This window comes from Pseudophryne corroboree, chromosome 7, assembly GCF_028390025.1.
Source record: "Pseudophryne corroboree isolate aPseCor3 chromosome 7, aPseCor3.hap2, whole genome shotgun sequence".
NCBI classification, from domain to species: Eukaryota; Metazoa; Chordata; class Amphibia; order Anura; family Myobatrachidae; genus Pseudophryne; species Pseudophryne corroboree.
In genome coordinates, this window is record NC_086450.1 from 169691053 (window position 1) to 169713320 (window position 22268).

The window sequence follows — 22268 nt, forward strand, 5'->3', positions numbered from 1 at the left end:
TTCAGTTTTTCTCTCAGCGCAAAAGGCACTTTTCTACAGGGGTGTATCACTGAAGAAACTTGCGTGTCTATATTTATTTTATGCTCTCCAGGCAAACAACCTAGACCTTCAAACAAGTCTCTGTATTCTGTAAACATCGATTTGCAGTCATCTTCTACTTGTGATGTCACCATAAAAACTTCCTTTAGCAAGCTTAGCTTCTCACAGGAAGCATCGGTTGCACATTTTTAGCTTCTCACAGGAAGAATCGGTTGCACATTTTTATCCACAATCAGTAGAGATGTTTTAAACTGTTGTCCCTTATATTTCAGTGTCACTAAGCATGTACCTTTCACAGGAATTTCCTCCCCAGTGTACCCTGTAACTTTCACTTTGGCTGGATGAATTTTAAGTTTTACTCTAAAAGTCTTATAGTCTTGAAACGATATTAAATTCACCTGTGCGTCAGTATCAAGCTTAAAGGGAATGACAATCTCGTTCACAGTTAAAGGGACAATCCATTCTTTCTTATCTGCACTGCAAAGTTCAATGCAATCCACAAAGAATTCCTCTGTTTGTTTAACAGCATGCACATTGGTTGTTTCACTTTTAATTTTACAGCATTTGGCAAAGTGATTAAGTCTACCACATTTCATGCAGGTTTTACCATAAGCCGGGCACATTTTAGGATTATGAGCATTTCCACATCTACTACACATTCCTTATTAGACTGTGGCTTAGACTGCTTCATTCTTGAGAATGGAGGTTTGCTTTGCTCTGTGTTCTGCACTACATGGACAGCAGCATCAACTTCCTTGTGTAACTTTTTGGCTTGAATCTAGTTATGTCTGCAGATCTACACATAGTCACTGCCTTGTCTAGTGTTAGGTCTTGCTCTCTCAGCAGTCTCTCTCTGAGTCCATTATCAGGTATTCCACAGACAATACGATCTCTAATCAGTGAATCCTTTAAATCACCAAACTCACAGGTTTTACTGAGTGATTGCAGCTCTGTAACATACTGATCAAATCCATCTACAGACTTCTGATCACATGTGAAAAACTTATATCTTTCATATGTCACATTTTTCCTTGGCACAAAGTAATCTTCAAACTTTTGCATTATAGAAGATAGCACCATATTCTGCCCCTCAGCAAACTGAAAACTATTATAAATGTCCAGCACATCCTCTCCTATCACATGGAGGAAAATGGATGCCTTTGTTTTGTCAGCCTCTGTATCAGCTCCACATGCAGCAAGATATATATTAAACCTTTGCTTAAATCTTTTCCAGTTTTCAGACAAGTTACCAGACATCAGCATGCCGGTTGGAGGAGCTAGTTTATCCATGGTTACTCACTGTTTGAAGAGAGGAGCACACGGCAGGTTTTGCAGACACTGAGTATCACAGCCTTACAGACTGCTGCAGGATTCTGTCACACTCTGAGAGCACTAGCAGTCCAAGTTAAACTACTTCTGACACCATGTTTGTTCATATGTTTGTAAATCCAGTCATCAGGACACAGAGACATGTGAGTTCACTGCTGTGCTGCTTTATTCCATCACCAACTCCAGGCACACTGCACACTGGACCACCCACTTCCCAGCATCCCCCTGGTCCTAGGGACCATCACTGAAGATTCAGGCTTACACATGTTAGTAAGGGAGTGTCTACAAATATTACGCATTCTAATACACTAACATCACAGTGGATGAAAATGTAAATTGGATAAATATGCCCCATAAAGATTCCCCTCATTATAAGTGTATTGTAATTCTTCATCTTCTGATTGAGAGCATGTAGTCAGAGCTATCTCGCCTGCCCAACCACCTCATTTGTTTTGGTAGCAGTTTTCCGATGGTTTCCAAAACTGCTGTATGATAAATTGGGCGGTTTCTATCCTTTACATTAATGATAATCTGACTGGTGATATGTAGTGAGTGGATTTAAGGCCCCCATCCACTAGGGAGTTTTATCTCAGCAATAAGTTGGATCCATTTTTCCTGCAATCTGGCTGGGAGCTTCCCGGGAGCCCTGCCATTGCGATTTGCTACTTGAGTGTATTTTTTACATGTGATTTACCTCATGCACTCTAATATTATAAAAACCTATTTCTGTGTGATTGAGATAAATATCATGGTCAGCCTGTGTGATCTGCAATTGCGATGCGAGGCACACAGGAGCACGCATCGCAATCGTACGAAAAGGACATGCAATGTGACACTTTTCATGCAATCAGTCTCAGCAATTCATCTCAATTACATAAAAACAGGCCATATCGCACTAGTGAATGGGAGCCTTTACTGATATATTGGGTGAGGTGATTTTATGGACGTTTTGCTTTTAGTAACCTGGGGCAGATGTATTAAGCCTGGAGAAGTGATAAAGTGGAAGGTGATAACGCTCCAGCTAGTCAGCTCCTGTCATTTTTCAAACCCAGCTTGTAAATTGACAGTTAAGGACTGATTGGCTGGTGCGTTATCTCTGGTTTAGTTGCTATACTGTATTGTCTCATGATATCTTATACCCCTTTCAGACCGCAATTGGTGGGTGACACCGGGGAGCCGTACATGGGTGCTTCCTGGGTGCGACCCGTTTGAGGCCCCTTTTTTACACTGGTGTCCCCAGCCCGGCATATTGCCGGGTTGGTGACCTCAGCGGTGATGCATGTGGAGGCGGCTCTCCAAACGCCACTCGTCCATGCAGTGTGAACAGGAAATGAATCGCATAGACCTGGCAACCCGTTCACACTGCACAGCGACCCGGGTTGAAGCCATATTCAACCCTGGTCGCTACCATGTTTGAAATATTGGGTCGCTTGACCTGGGATATTTTCCCTGGGCCGTTTCAGACCACACAGCAACCCAGGTTACTCCACGCTCATGTGCAATAACCTGGGTTACAAGCTGGCGCTCTAAAAGGGGTATTAGCTATCTGTAGAAATAATTTGCTACGTGACTAATATTGTATACTGTAAATTTAACATTATGTTTGAAAAAAACAGATTCTTTAAAATAACATCTAGCAACATGGTACATTAACATGTTTTCACTCATAGATTCCATAAAAGAAACAATTAGTCTAGGCTCCAGGGTCGATCCAAACATTTGCATACACTTGTAAAATTGTAAGCTCTTTGAATTTGTCTGCATTATTATATATGGAGTACAGTGTATTGCAGTGAATGGTGCATCATGGTTTAGGTTGCAGTAGAGCATCTGAAACATATGTCAGACAAACTAGCAGTTAAGTTGTGCGACACCTTCTATAGTATCATGTTGAAGTGTTAGTATCCTCAAACAAACACGTTGCCTGAAAATAATATGTTCAGTGCAATGGCGTTAATTGTAATACAGTACACTCCATCTGTACATATTGCTTCTGAAAGTCACCCTGTCCTGTGGTGAACTATGCAGAATGTTTTATTTCCATGCTGCTGAGAAAGGATATCTCCTGGGTGTGGCATCGCTAAGTCCGCCAAGCAACTGAAAATGTAAATTAAAGTCACAACCCCGTCATTATTTATTTATTACAGTATTTAACAGTTTCTTATATAGCGCAGCATATTCCGTTGCTCTTTACAATTAGAACAACAGTAATAGAACAAAACCGGGTAAAAACAGACAGACATAGAGGTAGGAAGGCCCTGCTCGCAAGCTTACAATCTATAAGGCATCAAAGCCAAATGTAACAGATTAGAATTAGATCATGACAGTAATGTTTACATTTGTGATGATGACTTTTGATTCTTAGCAGCTGCTGTCAAGTCCAGCTTCTGCATCGCTTTTATCCTTCAGAACAGACGGTTAAAGGACACATATTGATCAGTCCAGTTGATAATAACATGATTCGCATATCATTGCTAGGAATTCTGTGCTTTATTATTGCTAAAATAAACTTTTGTGCATTATTAAAAACATAAAGCGACTAAGATATGAGGTCACATGGCCGGTGCAGCCGTTACTTGACAACATAACCCTGGATTGCAGAAACCACTGAAACCACTACCTATGTTTTGCACCATTCCCTTATTAAAATGTTTAGGCCCAACCTTGACCAAGACAACCCATGATACAAATACAGATGTATCCTCATACACCAGGCCTCAGTATGCAATGCCCGGCGCAAGCAAGAAGCCATGCGCAAGTGACAAGTGCTAAGAGCAAGCAAAATGTCAAGTGCAAATGAGCTGAGCTGAGAAGTGCAGCTTAGCAACTTTTTTTTTTTAATTGTGTCTCAACACAGTGAAACACCATTCACTCTGTACCAGTGACGTAGAGCAGATGGTGCAGAAATGGTGGAAGGAGGCGAAAGAGGCTTCTCTGTGAGGACAGTTTGAGAAATGTCAGACTCACACATAGCTAACATGGAAACCCCTAAACGTTCCTCAGGAATGTTTGATGGCTCTGAATGCACAGTTTGTTCTACTGCCTTAGTGGTTTAAATGTTTTTAACACCTCTTCTAGACACTGGGTGAAAAGTTCTTGCATCGTCATGAGAGGAAGAAGAAGATGCCTCACTGACAGTTGCAGAAACACTGCTCAGAAATAAAGGCCAAGGCCTAAACCTTCCCTTGCCACTGCATGTGGTGAATGGCATGTTGCCAATTTTAAGTTTTTCTGTACCAAACCATCCCTTTATAAGAGGTGTCTTTTTCTTTAACACTATATATTGGGTTTTTTATTTTAGATGTCCTGACTTAGACCCGCAATGCCCTTGAGCATCGGCTTTAGTAGATGACTTTGCTGGACTAGCATCATCATCATGACTGGTGGCAGTAGCTGCTGCACTAGTATTTGGCTGCTCTTCTCTAAATTGATAGTTATCCATTTGTCAAGTCGCAGATCACTGCACGGATCACAGGGCTTATAGATGCATGTGAACAAAATGCACTAAAGTAAAGCGTACCAACCAACCAGTACAAAAACAATAGATATATATATTTTATTTTTCTATTTTCAAACTTGCAGCCAGGTAATCTGGACTGCTCATCTCTAGTGGGGGCACCCAAAGTGTGGGGGCCACTGGGTGACCACTCCAACCACCCAACCTATAATGTGGCCCTGAATGTCTGGGAGACTCCCAAATTTCAGGGAGTTCTCACTGACTTCCAGGAGTACTGGGAACACTCACAGATCCCTCCCACTACACCATGGAAGCAGATCGTGGTTACACCTTCATTGCACTATGCCTTGTGGGGCATGACCGTGATGATGTGAATCACAAAGCCACACACCCTGCACTTTCCACTGGGGTTTAGAACTCTGGGTTGGGGTCCTAAAAATCAACAAGTGTGGATACAATCTGTTCCCTTTTCCTGTAAAATTCTTCAGCACTAGGTAAAGTGAGGATCACTTCTACAGTGCCTTATTTTTAATCCCTTTTAATCCCTTGCTTGTAACATGAAATTTTGTATCAGTAATTTATATTTGTATTTGGAACGGTTGATCTGTAAAAATTGTAGCTGAAAATTAGGTCAGTTTGCAGATTTAACCCTAGAGTAAACGTTCATCAATGTTTGACTTTCCCTTTAATTTTCAGTGTTATTTCTTTTTAATTATAAATACAAGAATTATTTCTACATTATAAATAAAAGTTTTTTAGTTCATTAGTTGAACATTCATTACATTCAGCATAGCTGATCTATTATTGATAAATGATGCTTATTATTAAGAGCTGTGTGTCATCAGAGCATTTATTTTTGAAAGTTGAAATGAAAATGCTCTTTTATAAATGAGTCAAGCATTAAAAAATGAATTAATTTGACAGAAGGATGCAAGTTGAAAAATTAGGTACATTAGCCTGGGGCCTATAGAAATCTGGGAAGCAATTAAGATCAATTAATTTAAAATGAGTTTGAAAAACAAAACAATACAAGAAAGTTGAAAATGTTTTGTAAATAGTTTGTATCTTCTTAGAACATTTCACAGTCATGTACTAAGCATACTTAGCTGATTTTTAACGGTGCCCTTCTTGAGGGGGAGCGTCAGGTGGGAGAAGCAGCGAATGCGGTGCTACAAATCAAGCAATAGCAGCCCTGATCAGTAGCGTAGGTGCTCAAAGGCAAAATAGAAGGTAGTGGCCCCCCAGACCCCCCCCCCCCCCCCCGGCTTGCACATGTGCTGATGTCACATGCTCAGTAGCACAGCTGAAGGGGCAAAGGATCATCAGGATTGGTCTTATTGGAGCCCCTGTCCCGGCGACTAACAAATGATACATCTGGGAGAATAAAGATTTCTTATTGTGGTGAGAAGGAATCTCTATTTTCAGGTGCTGGTTGCAAATGATAGTAAATAAAGCCCTAAAAGTTTTATTTTAACAATGAATGTACTTCACAGGGGCGGATCCAGAAGAAAATGATAGGAGGGGCACCATGGAGTAGGAAGTACATTTGCGTGCTGCTTCGGTGCATGTGAGGTGGCGCTTCTTATACAATGCCCACAGTTGTAGCGCTCATTATGCAATGTCCACTGTACTGGTAGTGCCCCTTATATAGACCCCATAGTAGTGGTGCCCCTTATGCAATGCCCGTATTGCCCCCAGTAGTAATGTTGCCTGTAGTAATGGCCGCAGTCATATAGTGAGTGTGGCCAATTAAAATGCGATGTGATACACAGACATATGCCCCCAATAGTGCAGTGCCAAATCCACAATTGCCCCCACAGTGCCAGATCCACAATTGCCCCCACAGTGCCAGATCCACAGATGCCCCCACAGTGCCAGATCCACAAATGCCCCCACAGTGCCAGATCCAAATATGCCCCCACAGTGCCAGATCCAAAAATGCCCCTACAGTGCCAGATCCAAAAATGCCCCTACAGTGCCAGATCCCAAAATGCCCCCACAGTGTCAGGTATACAAATGCCCCCACAGTGCCAGGTAAACAAATGCCCCCACAGTGCCAGGTAAACAATTGCCCTCACAGTGCCAGGTATACAAATGCCCCCACAGCAGTTCTGCAGCTGCTTACCGGTGCTGCTGCTTCTCTGCCCGGCTGGCTCTGAGGGTGTCAGGAGGAGAGCGCGGCTATGTCTGGCGGCGTGTAGTACTTCAAACTAGCCGCCAGTTCGTGAGCCAATCAGAGCTTTGTGGACCGGTGGCTCCTGATTGGCTGCCGGTCCGCGAGCTCTGATTGGCTCACGAACCGGCGGCTGGTTTGAAGTCCGCAACACGCCGCCAGATAGCCGCGCTCTCCTCCTGACAGCTGAGACACGCTGCCGCCGGACTGAGCGGCAGCGTGTCTCAGTGACACAAGCGGGGGGGGGGCGGATGGGGCCACAAATGACAGGGGGGCACGGGCCCGAGTGCCCCCCCCCCTGGATCCGCCACTGGTACTTCATTAAAGAAACTTCTACTCTCCTTTCATTCATCATATAAGACACAACAGCAGAACTGTAGCTCAGTATAAACACTTTGTTGTGCCCACCACTCTCTTGCTATCACACATATCGCATTTTCATATAATAAAAGAAGAACTTGGGCCCTGAGTTCTACAGTGAAAATTAGTACATACAATGGTGGAGAAAGGAAAAGTATTAGTGTGCTTTTGTTTATTTTTTACTTAATAAAAGATGTGTTCTAAAGATCAGGGAGAGTATGGAGAGAATAGAGGTAAAGAAGGGAACCACTGTAAGTGGAGACAGACAAAGGGTAGGGGGAGGTAGTCACATACATACTTTTTCAAGAAGGTCTCTGGGAGAACTGCTGAGCAAAGGAGACTTGCTTCCTAAGTCGCCAGTGAAGTGAAGCGTACAGGATCTGGGATAACTGTTGTCACGGTATTGCCAAGGCAGATGCAGGGGGGCTGGGACTTACTAGTCCGGCTTGTTCTGGTGGGGTCCCTTCGGCGGGGGTGCGGGCTGCTGGGGCTGGGCAAGGTGTGCAGGCAGGCATGCTGGGGCCTGGGTGAGGAAGCAGGAGAGAGGCAGGCTGGGTGTAGTGTCATCAGCACCAGCTCCTGGAGTCGCCATCTTGGATTCTGGCAAAGGTGTGTGTCTTGCCCTTCCATCTTTCAGAAAGAGGTTCTGGCTGTAGCAACCAATGAGATCCGATGATGATAATCAGCCTCCAGCTTTTGGCTGCATCATATCCAGAGTCAGTCCTGCTAAAATCCTGCCACTGTATCCTCCGGTACTTTGCAGCCTACCCTACCTCCGAGCCTCAGTCCACAGTTACCAAAACCCCGGAGTTCTCCGTCAGCCTCTGATTACAAGAACCAGGTTTTCCCACACCACCGGCAATTATATTGGATTTTCTATGCTGTATTGGGACAATACTCTAGTCTGGAACTACTGATCATTGCCCTGTTAATAAATAACATACATGCGAAAGTCTCTTATTCGTCCTGCACGTCTTCTGTTCAAAGATCCTGGGACTCCAGAGTCTCCTGAGCCGAATCCAGATCCACAAATTTCCCAGAACATGATAGTTTGCACTGGCCACATGGATACGGGAAGTGGTCAGGACTCGGGTCCAGAACTCCTGCAAAGTATTGACAGACGATTGGAGGGCTTAGAGGGCTTGCAGCAACAGCTAGCTCAGTGTTTGCAAGAGATATCAGCACGTCAAGATTCTGTTCAAGCCTCCATGGCCAGTATGGTCACCAGTCGCCGAACGGAATCTTCTGTCCTACATGCTGCACCAGCTTCAGCTGCTACTATGCCTTTGTCTTCTTAATTGCCCACTCCAAACAAGTATGATGGGAATCCAAAACCATGTCGCGGATTATTGAACCAGTGTGACATTCACTTTACCCTACAGCCGTCTCATTTCCCCGACGCAAAAGGCCAAGGTGGCGTACATCGTTTGCTTACGGGGTCCGCCATGGAATGGTTTTCCCTGATCTGGGAAAGAGAAGATGCTCTTCTAAATAATTACTCCGAGTTTCTTGCCACATTCAGGAAAATATTTAATGAGCCTGGGTGTTTAACCTCTGCCTCTATAGAAATTATGCGTTTCCGGCAGGGTAACAGACCCTTATGGCACTACATATTTCAGTTCCAGACCTTAGCTTCAGAGCTGCAATGGAATGAGGAGGCACTCATATCTGCATTCTGGAATGGACAATCTGATCGTTTGAAGGATGATTTTCGGCTCGTGACTTGCCGCCTAAATTGGAAGATCTCATTTCCTTATGCAATTTTCTACGCTTCAGGGAGAGACAGGCCAAGAAAAATAGTGGAGATCGTTACCGATTCCGACCTACACCTCAGACACCCTTAACTCCTCCCACTGTGGATCCACCAGAAGAACCCATGCAGATAAACCGGGCCCGGCTTACACCCAAAGAATGCCAGAAGCGGCGACGGGAGAATTTGTGTTTGTACTGTGGAGTGCCAGTGCATATGGTGGCAACTTGTACTCAACGTCCAGAAAACTACTGCTCCTAACCAGACATGGAGACATCAGGTTGGGAGTGTTATCTATGTCTCCAAAACCAGTTGAACTGACCCTGACAATTTTGTTAGAATTATCTCAGGGTTCTAAGACTGTTCTTTCTCTTTTTATTCGGGACCGCGGGAAATATCATTACAGTGGATTTGGCTCTGCAATTACAGCTTCCTGTTCAGAATCTGTCCCGAACCATTTCCCTGTCTGCTCTAGATGGGAGTCGTATTCCAAGTGGAATTGTCACTCAGCGAACTTTCCCTCTTTCTGTTTATGTTGGAGCTCTTCATACAGTGCAATTAGAGTTTTTTGTTCTACCTAAGGCATCACACCAAATACTGATAGGTTATCCTTGGTGAAAGCAGCATAATCCACACGTGGACTGGCAGTCCATGCAAATTTTGTCCTGGTGAAAGTCTTGTTTTTCTTCATGTTTGCTGAGCATCAAGCCTCTTAATAAAGTTTTCGTTTCTTCTTCCCTGCAAGTTCCATCTCAATATGCTTCTTATTCAGACGTCTTTAGTATACAAGGAGCTGATGTTTTACCGCCTCATAGAAATTGGGATTGTCCTATTGACTTACTCCCCAGGAAAAATCCACCTAGAGGCCGAACTTACCCTCTCTCACTTCCAGAAACGAAAGCTATGCCAGAATATATCCAGGAAAACCTAGCCAAAGCGTTAATTTGAACGTCAACTTCACCAGCCAGAGCTGGGTTCTTTTTCATACGAAAGAAAGATGGAGGATTGAGGCCCTGTATAGACTACAGGGGCCTGAATTATATCATAATTAAAAACCGCTATCCGCTTCCTCTCATCACTGAGCTTTTCGACAGGGTTAAAGGAGCTTCAGTTTTCACCAAATTAGATCTCAGAGGAGCCCATGATTTGAATCAAATCTGCACCGGTGACAAGTAGAAGACAGCATTCAATACTAAGGATGGACATTTTGAGTATCTGGTTATGCCATTCGGTCTCAGTAATGCTCCTGCTGTATTTCACAATTTTGTTAATTACATTTTTCGAGACCTCCTCTATATTTCAGTTGTTGTCTACTTGGATGACATCTTGATCTTTCATCCGACTTGGAAACCCACCAGCAACATGTTCTGGAGGTGTTACGTAGGCTACGAGAGAATCGTCTGTATTGCAAAATCGAGAAGTGTGCTTTCAAGCAAAAATCAATGCCATTCCTGGGTTATGTAATTTCTGGCTCCGGGTTAGAGATGGATCCTGAAACAGTACAGGCTGTGTTAAATTGGTCCAGGCCTACATCACTTAAAGTAATACAGTGGTTCTTAGGTTTCTCCAACTATTACCGGAAATTCATTAAGGGATTCTCTGCCTCCACTTACCTATTACTGCTCTCACTCGGAAAGGAGCCAACCCAACTCAATGGTCACCTTAGTCAGAATCTGCTTTCCGCTTATTGAAGCAAGCTTTTATTTCTGCTCCAGTGTTTAAACAACCTGATATTAACAAGCCATTTTTTCTTGAAGTAGGTGCTTCCTCCGAAGCCTTGGGTGCCATTCTCTCTCAGAAACATGAAAACTGCAGACTTCATCCATGTGGATATTTTTCTAAGACATTCTATCCACTGTGAAAAATGATACTATTGGGGAACAAGAGCTCCTAGCTGTCAAGTTAGCTATGGAAGAGTGGCATTATCTCTTGGAGGGAGCTCACTATCCCATCACCATCTATACAGATAATCGGAATTTGATCTTCTTAAAGAATATTCAATGTCTCAGTCCTCATTTAGCCCGATGGGCTGTGTTCTTCACCCATTTCAATTTTGTTCTGACTTTTTGACCAGGCTCTCAAAACCAAAAGGCATATGCTTTGTCCCGTTCACTTTCCTCTACGGAATCGGAAGACACTCTTCGAGTTCAACCAGTCCTAGAACGTAAAGTTTTTGCATCCACTCGTTTGCAAACTCCTGTGGGCAAATCCTTTGTGTCTCTTAATCTTTAGAAGAAACTCATTGCCTGGGCACATACCTCTTGATTTGACGGACATACTGGAATTCACATAACTGTAGAGTTCTTACAAAGTTCTTACTGGTGGCCAACATTAAAAATGGATGTCTCAGCTTTCATTTCTTCCTGTACCAAGTGCGTCCAACATAAAGTCTCTCGGCAACCTCAAATAGGGGAATTAATGCCTCTTTCGATTACTCAACGACCATGGACCCATTTATCAATGGACTTTATAACTGACTTACCACCTTCACAGGGCTTTACCACAATCTGGTTTATTGTTGATCACTTCTCCAATATGGTTCACTTTCTCCCACTAAAAAAGTTACCTTATGTGTCTGAGTTATCACACCATTTTATTTCAGAAGTTTTCAGATTACATGGACTTCCATCCGAAATCATCTCTGATCGAGGTGTTCAGTGCATAGCAAAATTTTGGAGAGCTCTCTGTTCTGCATTACGAGTTAAATGACAATATTCCATGGCATATCATCCACAAACTAATGGGCCTACTGAGCGAGTCAACCATGATCTGGAGACGTTCTTGCACATTCATCTGTCCTCCTCTCAAGATGATTGGGTGGAGCACTTGCCTTGGGCAGAGTTTTCCTATAATAATAATCATCATTCGTCCAATGGACATACACCATTCTTCATTATGTACAGAACTCCTCCTAGAATTCCAGAATTCCAAGGATTACATGTATTGGATCTACCTGCTTTAGCAAACTCATTGGAACATATTCCAAAATTTGGAATAAGGTACATGTTAATCTTCAGAAATCTTCTCTTCGTTACAGAAAAAGGGCCGACAAGAAACGAAGGGTGATTCCAAGTTTCCAAGTAGGGGATCAGGTTTGGCTGTCCACTCAAAATTTACATTTACAAGTTCGTTCAATGAAATTTGCTCCCCGCTTTATTGGCCCTTTTCCAATTAAAGAAATAATCAATCCAGTAGCATATCGACTCAAGTTGCCTCCATACCTCAAGATTCCTTCTTCATTCCACATTTCGTTGCTGAAACCATTGGTACTAAACCCATTCCTGAAAACTTTACCACAACCTCCAAAAGTGCTTACCGAGAGGGGTGAGGAATTTGAAGTTAAGAAGATACTTGACTCTCGGGTTCGTTATGGCCGTCTGCAATATCTCCTAGATTACAAAGGATATGGACCTGAGGAACGGTCCTGGAAATATACTGCAGATGTCCACGCTGCTGCCTTGATTCATAAGGTTCACTCTGAAAATCCAAACAAGCCCAAGTTGTGTCCAGAGGCCACCCTTAAAAGGGGGGGGGGGGGATAATGTCACGGTCTTGTCAAGGCAGATGCAGGGGGGCCGGGACCTACCAGTCTGGATGCTCTGGCGGGGGTGGTGGGCTGCTGGGGCTGGGCAAGGTGTACAGGCAGGCATGCTGGGGCCTGTGTGAGGAAGTAGGAGAGAGTAGGCTGGGTGTAGTGTCATCAGCACCAGCTCCCGGCGTCGACATCTTGGATTCTGGCAAATGTGTGTTTTGCCATTCCATCTCTCAGAAAGATGGCCTGGTTGTAGCAACCAATGGAATCCGTGCCGCAGGTATAAATCTGGTAAACCAGGAAGCAGAATTTGCCAGTGCAACGTCCTCCACAACCTAGGCTTTGGCAATAGGGGATGTCCTTAAGAAAGACTATAGGGAATTAGGCAAGAAACTTAAGGCAAGGACATCTAAGGTAATATTCTCCGAATTATTACCCGTGCCACGCGCTAGCCCAGGGAGACAGAGGGAGGTAAATTAGGTAGATTAGGGAGGTAAATGTGTGGCTTAGGAATTGGTGCAGGAAAGAAGGGTCTGTGTTCCTAGAACACTGGGCAGACTTCTCAGTCAGGCGCGATCTTTTTTGCCATGATGGATTGCACCTGAATGAGGAGGGAGCAGCGGTGCTGGGGGGAAGGATGCTTAGAAGGTTGGAGGAGATTTTAAACTATGTGCCTGTGGGGAGGGTTTAGCAAGAAACTACGGGTCATTCAGTAAGAAAAGCAGGGGTGGCGTTAGTGAACAAAACGGGGGAGGAGTAGGGGGGAGGAATAGAGCAGACGGCAAGGGTAGTAATATGGGAACTAAAAAGGGTTTTAGAATAACAGTACCCAATAATGATAACGGGTCATCTTTACTGCATAAGAATTACGATGTCCCTACCATAAGGGGAAATACATATCTCAATTGTATGTATGTAAATACTAGAAGCCTTACAGGTAAAAAGGGGGAACTAGAAATCCTCGCAGCAAGCATGGAATATGATATTATAGGCATTACTGAAATGTGGTGGGACGAATCTCACGATTGGACAGTCAATCTAGAGGGTTACACGCTGTACAGGAGAGACAGACTAAATAAACGGGGTGGAGGGGTGTGTCTTTACGTAAAGCCATTTCTAAAACCTGTTATACGGGAAGATATTCAAAAAGGGACTGTAAATACTATTGAGACGTTATGGGTAGAAATTGCATGCCGGGGTAAAGGAATAAGGAAGTTATTATTGGGGTTATGCTACAGGCCGCCTGGTATTAATGTGTCTGACAAAAAATTGTTACTGAACCAAACTTGAAAGAGCAGCAGGAGCAGGAGACATAGTAGTGATGGGAGACTTTAACTATCCCGAGATAAACTGGAAAATCAATTCATGTCCACCTCTCCTCTCTTACTAGACCTTCACTGGCTCCCCTTCCCTTTCAGAATCCATTTCAAGCTTCTCACACTCGCTTACAAAGCCCTCACCCACTCCTCTCCCATCTACATCTCAGACCTTATCTCCCTTTACACCCCCACCCGTCCTCTTCGCTCTGCTAATGCACGCCGACTCTCCTGCCTACGGATTACTTCCTCCCACTCCTACCTCCAAGATTTTTCACGTGCTGCACCACTTCTCTGGAATTCCCTACCTCTCCCCCTCAGACTCTCCACCTCTCTACAAAACTTCAAACGGGCTCTCAAGACCCACTTCTTCACCAAACCCAGCCAAATCTCATCCTAACCTCTGTTCTACGCTCTCTATGTACCCCATCTGTGTCACCCCTGTCTGTCTACCCCTCCCCTTTAGAATGTAAGCTCTCACGAGCAGGGCCCTCTCCCCTCATGTGCTTATCCTTTCTTACTTTAATAATCTTCAACTGCACCAAATCCATCAGTCTTCTGCCACCTGATACTTATTCCAGTGTCATCTGCTGATGTAACTATGTTTATTTACCCTGTACTTGTCCTATACTGTCATCAACTGTAAGTTGCTGTTTTCCTGTTTGATTATTTGTTTATGTACTCTGTAATTGGGCGCTGTGGAACCCTTATGGTGCCACATAAATAAAGGATAATAATAATAATGTGACACTGCTAGGGGCAATATGTTTTTAAACATGCTAAATGATAATTACTTAGTTCAATTAATCGAGGAACCAACTAGGTACAATGCAATCTTAGACCTGGTATTAACTAACAATGGGGAATTGGTATAAAATATTGAAGTAGGAGAGCCCATAGTTAACAGCGACCACAATATGGTCACATTCAATATCAGTTTTCATAAGCAGTCCTATACTGGCTCAACTAGGGCTCTAAACTTTAGCAAAGCCAACTTTGACATGATGAAGGAAGCGTTAAGGGACATTGAATGGGAAATTCTGTTTCAAGGAAAAAATACTACAGAGAAAAGGGATGTATTAAAATCACTGCTAATTAATAATACTCGTACATTTATTCCCATCAGCAGTAAAAAAAAGGAATAAAAATCCCAAACCATTGTGGTTTAACAAAAATATAAAGGAGTTAATGGACAAAAAAAGATGAGCATTTAAAAAATACAAATCTGAGGGGGATGCGGAGTCATTTCAACACTATAAGGACTGTAACAAAATATGCAAAAAAGGAATTAAGAGCGGTTAAAGCAGAAACTGAAAGACTAGTAGCAAAGGAAAGCAAAGCGAATCCCAAAAAGTTTTTTAAGTACATCAACAGTAAGAGACTAAAGGAGGAGAGTATAGGCTCTTTAAAGGACAAGAGGGGAGTCTTAATCAAAAATGACAATGACATAGCAAACAAACTAAACAAGTTTTTTTCAACAGTATTTACCAGAGAGGACCAAATGCTGGGTCTAACACAAAATCTCAACAAAGATAATGTCCCACTGCTAAATGCTTATTTGTGTGAGGAGGTAGTCTGTGACCGATTAAAAAAGTTAAAGATTAATAAGCCACCTGGTCCCGATGGAATTCACCCGAGGGTTCTTATGGAGCTACACGCTGAACTAGCAAGACCTCTATTTTTGATCTTCATGGACTCGGTTAAATCGGGTATGGTTCCCAAGGACTGGCATATAGCGGAGGTAGTGCCGATATTTAAAAAGGGGATCAAAGCTGAACCAGGTAATTATAGACCAGTTAGTCTTACATCTATAGTGGGGAAAGTATTGGAAGGTATTCTAAGGCACAGTATTCAAAAGTTCCTTGAAGCAAATAAGGTAATTAAAAGGAACCAACATGTATTTGTGAAGGACAGATCATGTCAGACCAACTTACTTGGCTTTTATGAAACAGTAAGTGCGAACCTGGATCAGGGTAAGGAGGTGGATATAATCTTTTTAGACTTTGCCAAAGCTTTCGACACTGTACCACACATGCATCTTATCTATAAGCTACAAGAAATAGTGCTAGGGAGCACAATATGCACTTGGGTCAGTAATTGGTTAGATAATAGGGAGCAGTGCGTTGTGGTCAATGGATCATTTTCAAATTGGACTAAAGTACTAAGTGGTGTGCCACAAGGGTCTGTACTTGGACCACTTTTGTTCAACATTTTCATCAACGACCTAACAGTAGGTCTAGAGAGCATGGTGTCAATTTTCGCAGACGATACCAAATTGTGTAAGGTTATAAATACGGACGGGGATGCTGAGTCTCTTCAGAATGACTTAAATAAACTGGAAGCATGGGTAGCAAAATGGAGAATGAGATTCAACACAGACAAGTGTAAGGTAATGCACTGTGGGGGCAAGACCAAAAATTACACCTACATACTAAATGGGGTAATATTAGGGGATTCTGTACTGGAAAAAGACTTAGGGGTTCACATAGATAACAAATTAAGCAGCAATACCCAACGTAGGAGTGCAGCAAAGAAGGCTAATAAGATATTAGCATGCATAAAACGGGGAATTGATGCAAGGGACGAGAGTATTATACTCCCATTATATAAATCACTAGTGAGGCCACATCTTGAATACTGTGTGCAATTTTGGCCACCACATTACATAAAGGATATCCTGGAGCTAGAAAAGGTTCAGAGGCGGGCGACCAAACTAATCAAGGGCATGGAGACGCTGGAATACGAGGAAAGGCTTGCAAGGCTAGGCATGTTTACATTGGAAAAGAGGAGACTAAGAGGGGACATGATCAATATCTACAAATATATAAGGGGTCAATACACAGAACTTGGGAGGGACCTGTTTTCTATAAGATCAGCACAGAGGACACGTGGTCACTCGCTTAGGTTAGAGGAGAGGAGTTTTCCGCACATTCAGGCGAAAAGGTTTTTTCACAGTAAGGACAATACGTGTTTGGAATTCCCTGCCTGAGAGAGTAGTAACTGCGGACTCAGTCAACACCTTTAAGAATGGGTTAGATAAATTCCTATTGGATAAAGATATTCAGGGTTATTGTGCGTAGGCATGCATTATAGTTAATTTAACTAGTCCTAACATAAAAATAACTAGTCCTATAATAAGACTGCATAGGAGACCACAAATAGGTTGAACTCAATGGACAATTATCTTTTTTCAACCTTAGTTACTATGTTACTATGTAACAGTTCTCTGTGCTCCGCAGCAGTGTCCGTGCAGCACTTGTCTGATTATTAGCTTACAGCTTTCGGTTGCATCATATCCAGAGTCGGTCCTGCTAAAATTCTGCCACTGTATCCTCCGGGTACTTTGCAGCCTACCCTGCCTCCGAGCCTGAGCCCACAGTTACCAAAACCCTGGAGTTCTCCATCAGCCTCTGATTACGGGAACAAGGTTTTCCCGCGCCTCTGGCAATTATACTGGACTTTCTTTGCTGTATTGGGACAATACTCTAGTCTGGAACTACTGATCATTGCCCTGTTAATAAATAACATCCATGAGAAAGTCTCTTATTCGTCCAGCACGTCTTCTGTTCAAAGATCCTGGTACTCCAGAGTCTCCTGAGCCGAATCCGGATCCACAAATTTCCCAGAACGTGATAATTGTCTTTTGTTTTGTTAGCCCGAGAGAACATCCCAAAATTCCGGCAAATATACCAGCCATGTCCTCACACCACGCTCACACACTGAAGCCATTACATTTCATATTCTCAGAGTATTTACCATTGGAGCAGAGATAATGGAATAAGGAGTATGGTAGCATTACCAAAGCTATTCTCCATTCTGCAATATCTGAGACTATGGGGGACATGTACTAAGCAGTGATAAAAGTGGAGAAGTGAGCCAGTGGAGAAGTTGCCCATGACAACCAATCATCTGCTCTGTACACTTTTATAGTATGCAAATTATGAATGTTACATCAATGCTGATAGGTTGCCATGGGCAACTTCTCCACTGGCTCACTTCTCCACTTTTATCACTGCTTAGTACATGTCCGCCTATGTTACAAAAGAACTTAAGCCTTTTCATTGACATGACCAAATACGAGCCTTAGGGCTTTTTTATTTTATGTTTTTACTTAATTACTTAGGATTTGGTTGCTTTTGCCAAAAATAGGATGCAATGACCACAGATGTATGGGGAGGGATATATTATACTAAATTGACAAGTGACACAATTTATACCATAAAAATATGAACTATGCTTAAAATAAATGTGTTCTAGCTTTTCTATTCATTGTTTATTTGCATAAAATATCTAAATCTCCACAATGCTGACTACAGTTCGGGCTATAGAAGGGTCATCCCAAACTGTGATTCATTTTGTTAGGATTTCATTGTGTCAGCATGTAGTAGAGAAAAAAAAGGAATAAGAAATGATTTTGTGCACTAGTGTATACTTCACTCTCACAATTAATACAATCACAGAAGTTTCTTGCAGATGAGTATGACGAATAATTCAACTCTGAGCTGTCATGCATCACATGCTACATCTGTTATGGAAATCGCTGGGAGTCGGGTGCCTTTGTTCAGGCTCATCCCTCCCAATAGGGATTTGACTGCAGAACATTTTCATGTTATTAAACATGATTTCAAGCTAGGAGAGAGCAGATGCTGCTGCAGCTTTTGGAAGTAGCAATCCCAGCGTAGGGCGCTCACAGAGAAGCTGGTCCTGTATGAGAGCAATTTTATTTCTGAGATAATTGTGTTGGTTCAGTTTGCACATGAATACAGCTGGTCTGGCATTATATCCATCCAGCTAGGAGGTTGCACTAGCAACAGGGATCCTCTGTAGAGTTAAATAAAATATATTTATATAGCAAATTTTATGCAATAAATACAGGAACATCTGTTAATAATTCTGTTTCTTTGCTTTCAGATAGAATTAGTTACAATATTATATCAATTCTAGAGGGCTACAGCTGACTGTGACTATCGTCAAGTATCACTGGTGTCAGCTATTGCTGGTGCTCTCTGGGAAAGGCCGTTAATTAAGGACATCTATGGCAATGACTGGGGGTCTGGACAAAATAAAATCCTTTCTTATTAAAATATTTATTCCTACTTCAATAAATGAAAATAATAATTACTGGTTTTAAATGTTTAATTGAATCTGCAACTGGGAGCTTAAGCCTGAGCTTCCAGTGCAGCGCTCATGTGTAACCCGACAAAGCCAAGTCACGCATGTACAGAAGTGACCAGGACTGGCCAATGAATTGGTAAGAGTCCTCTTACTGCTGCAAAGCCAGTATTGCTGGGGAACTATCACTCCAGTGATTTTCATAGTGAATTGGGTGGAAAAAAACTCTGTATTAAAGTGATAAGTATTGGCAGACCCTATAGTTGGTATAGGTGGCATTAGTGCGTGATGGTGGTCAGTCCATACGATAGATAATTTAACCAGGTCTTTGTTTATTAACCAGGTACAATAGAACAGGTTTGCAAGATGACACGGGGTAGCATCAGGGCTGGAAGTAGGGTGGTGAGACATATGCTACTGCACAGGGAATTGCAAAATAGGGGGAACTGTGCTACAGCAACTGTTCATTTTCGGTTTTACTCAATCCCAATTGCAACATCCTCTTTAATCCCAGATATCACCTGGCCACCCCCATCTCCAACTCATGTCTTTAAGCACCTTCAGTTGTAAGAGGGTGGCGGTGCAGTGTAGTGCCTGCTGCCGTGCAGGTGTAGATTCACCACTTACCAGGCGCTGCACTCTCTCACCTTCAGGTACCGGAACCTTCAACAGACCTGGAAATCTTCAGTTGGACCCGGACACGGCGATCCCCTCTCGGAGCTGACGATGGACGAACTGGGGAGAAAGTAAACTAACTTAAGAGGGGTATCAACCCTTCTTCCACCAGAAAAGGGGATACCCCAGGGGGTGGCGGCGACCTTCACCGGTTGGGTGTAAGGTCATCACCGGCACAAAGCCTCAGCCACCCAATTCTCACACACTCACACTCTCACGTGTAGTGTGATAAAGGGGTTCTCACGTCCGTGAGCAAACCCCTATTCCGGCGCTCGGGGACAGACAAAGGGACAAACGTACACAGATGCTACTCACCGCTGTCAGTCTTGCACTGCGATCTTCCTCTCCACTTACAGGTCCCTGTAAGGAGGCAAACAAACAAACAGCCGTGCAGGGCCCAACTCTATACTGATGTAACACCACTACACTAACTATAATGGCAGAGCCCTCAAACTAGCTCTGTGTGTGTGGTGCAACAAAACTTTCCAGGGGCTCAGGCCGAGCGGGCCTGCCTATCTAAACACCTCGGGGTGGCCTGGGCCTAGTGCACAGTGCCACCTTTATTCACCTTTGGGGGGGGGCACTTATTTACTAGGCCTAGCGCCCCTAATTCACACAGGCCAGAGGCCTGACATCACCCACGGACCTAGCGCCCGCTTAACTTGTCGCCCGTTGGGTGACCTGGGCCTAGTGCCCAGGGTCACCTTATATCCCTAGTGGCCGCCAAACTGTACTAGGGCCTAATGCCCTCTAATGTCCCACAGGCCTATTGCCTGTTCTTGCCCACGGGCCTAATGCCCGCCTATCTTGCGCCACCGGCCGGGGGGCCCGACTACATGTGGCCACGGGCCTAGTGCCCGCCTATTAACCCCCAGGCCGGGAGGGCCTGACTGTGCCTACGGGCCTAGTGCCCGATCACCCGTGGTCTAGGGAGGAAAGGGGGGGCACCTGACAAGGGCCTACTGTCCATTGGGAGAAGCACCAGGGGGGAGCTTTGTTAGCTCTTCTGCATCCCTCCCCTGGTGGCCTCTCCGGGTCCTCCGCCGCACTCTTCTGCTGCTAGCCCGTCCTGGCCAGCGGCGCCGCCTCTGCTCTTCAGTGTCCAGAAGCCACTGGGCATCTTCTTTTTGCAACCCGGCGTCTTCAGGCCTCTTCAGCGGCCACCGGATCTCTTCCTCCAACGGCCGCCGTCTTCTCCTCTGCCGCGATCTCTCCTCTTCCACCCGCTCTTCGCCATTCTTCAGCGCGGCCTCCTTCCTCCCGCAGTCCGGGCGGCATCTTCAGCGCTCATGCGCGCGGCCTTCCTCTTTGGCTCCCGCCCGGCGTCTGACGTCAGACGGCGGGGCCTATGAGGCGGCGAGCAACGTTTGGGGGGGGGTATAGCATATAATTAGGATTGGGGACACAGTGTATCATAGTGTGAAATGGAGGCATACACAGTGTGGTATATAATGTTTATTGGCAGCATGCACAGTGTGGCATACAAAATTAACTGAAAGCATGCAGAGTGTGGCATAGTTGGTGGTAGGAGTGTTAATAAGCATCTAAAATGTATTTCTTAATATCAATGACACTAAATCATCTGGGTGCCTAAATGGCCCACAAGCCCCCGGCCATTCCGTTAAAATCTCCATGTAGCTTTTGCATTCTAATGGGGCCAATTCAATTAGACGCGTTTTGGCCAAAAATTTCACTATGTATGTAAAAAATCCACGGTCTCAATTGTTTGTTATTCAGTTAGAGAATCCATTTTAAGGTAACACAGGTCTCAATGGGAGTTTATGAGGATTTTAGTTTGCAGCCCCTATGTATGTGAAAACAAGGGGAAAATATTTTAAGGTAAAAATGTCAGGACTTGGGCCCGCATTCAGTATGGATCGCATCTGCACAGATGTTCGCAGCAGCTTAGCAAAGGCGATCCTTAGCAATGCAAATGCAGTAGGCGGTGTTACACACCTCTTGCTGCATTCGCGATAGCAGCACTGCGACCAGGGTCACAGTCTGGGATCAAACATCATGACCATTGGTCGCAATGGTCACCTGCGACAGCAAGCCTCAGCTTACTCAGATTGGCCATCACAGGGTGGCCTACGATGCTAAGGAAACTGCAGTCCTTGGCCTTGCCACCCCTAGGAAATGGAGAAATTTTTGGGGGGTGGTGGGGTGGCAAGTTATTTACTTGCCAGGGATGCCTAGACTTCCAGTTACTGCACTGCAAACACTGGCACATATACTGCGCTATAGCAGCGGTAGTGCAGTATACCTAGCAGGGTAATTAGCCTCTGTAACACCATTTCTCACATTGTGGTATGGAGACTCTCAGGAGCATGTCCATTCACTATGTAGGATGGAGCAGAAGATACGTGGTCTGGTCACGCACAAGGTCAGAGGTCGCATCTCTGGCAGTCCAGGGTCCTAGTACGAAATAGCGCAGGGCACTCTCTCCTAGCAATAAGCACCCACTTTTGATAAATTTGGCCCTAAATGTTTCACTGCCAAAGTTGCAAAACATGAGCCAACTCTTA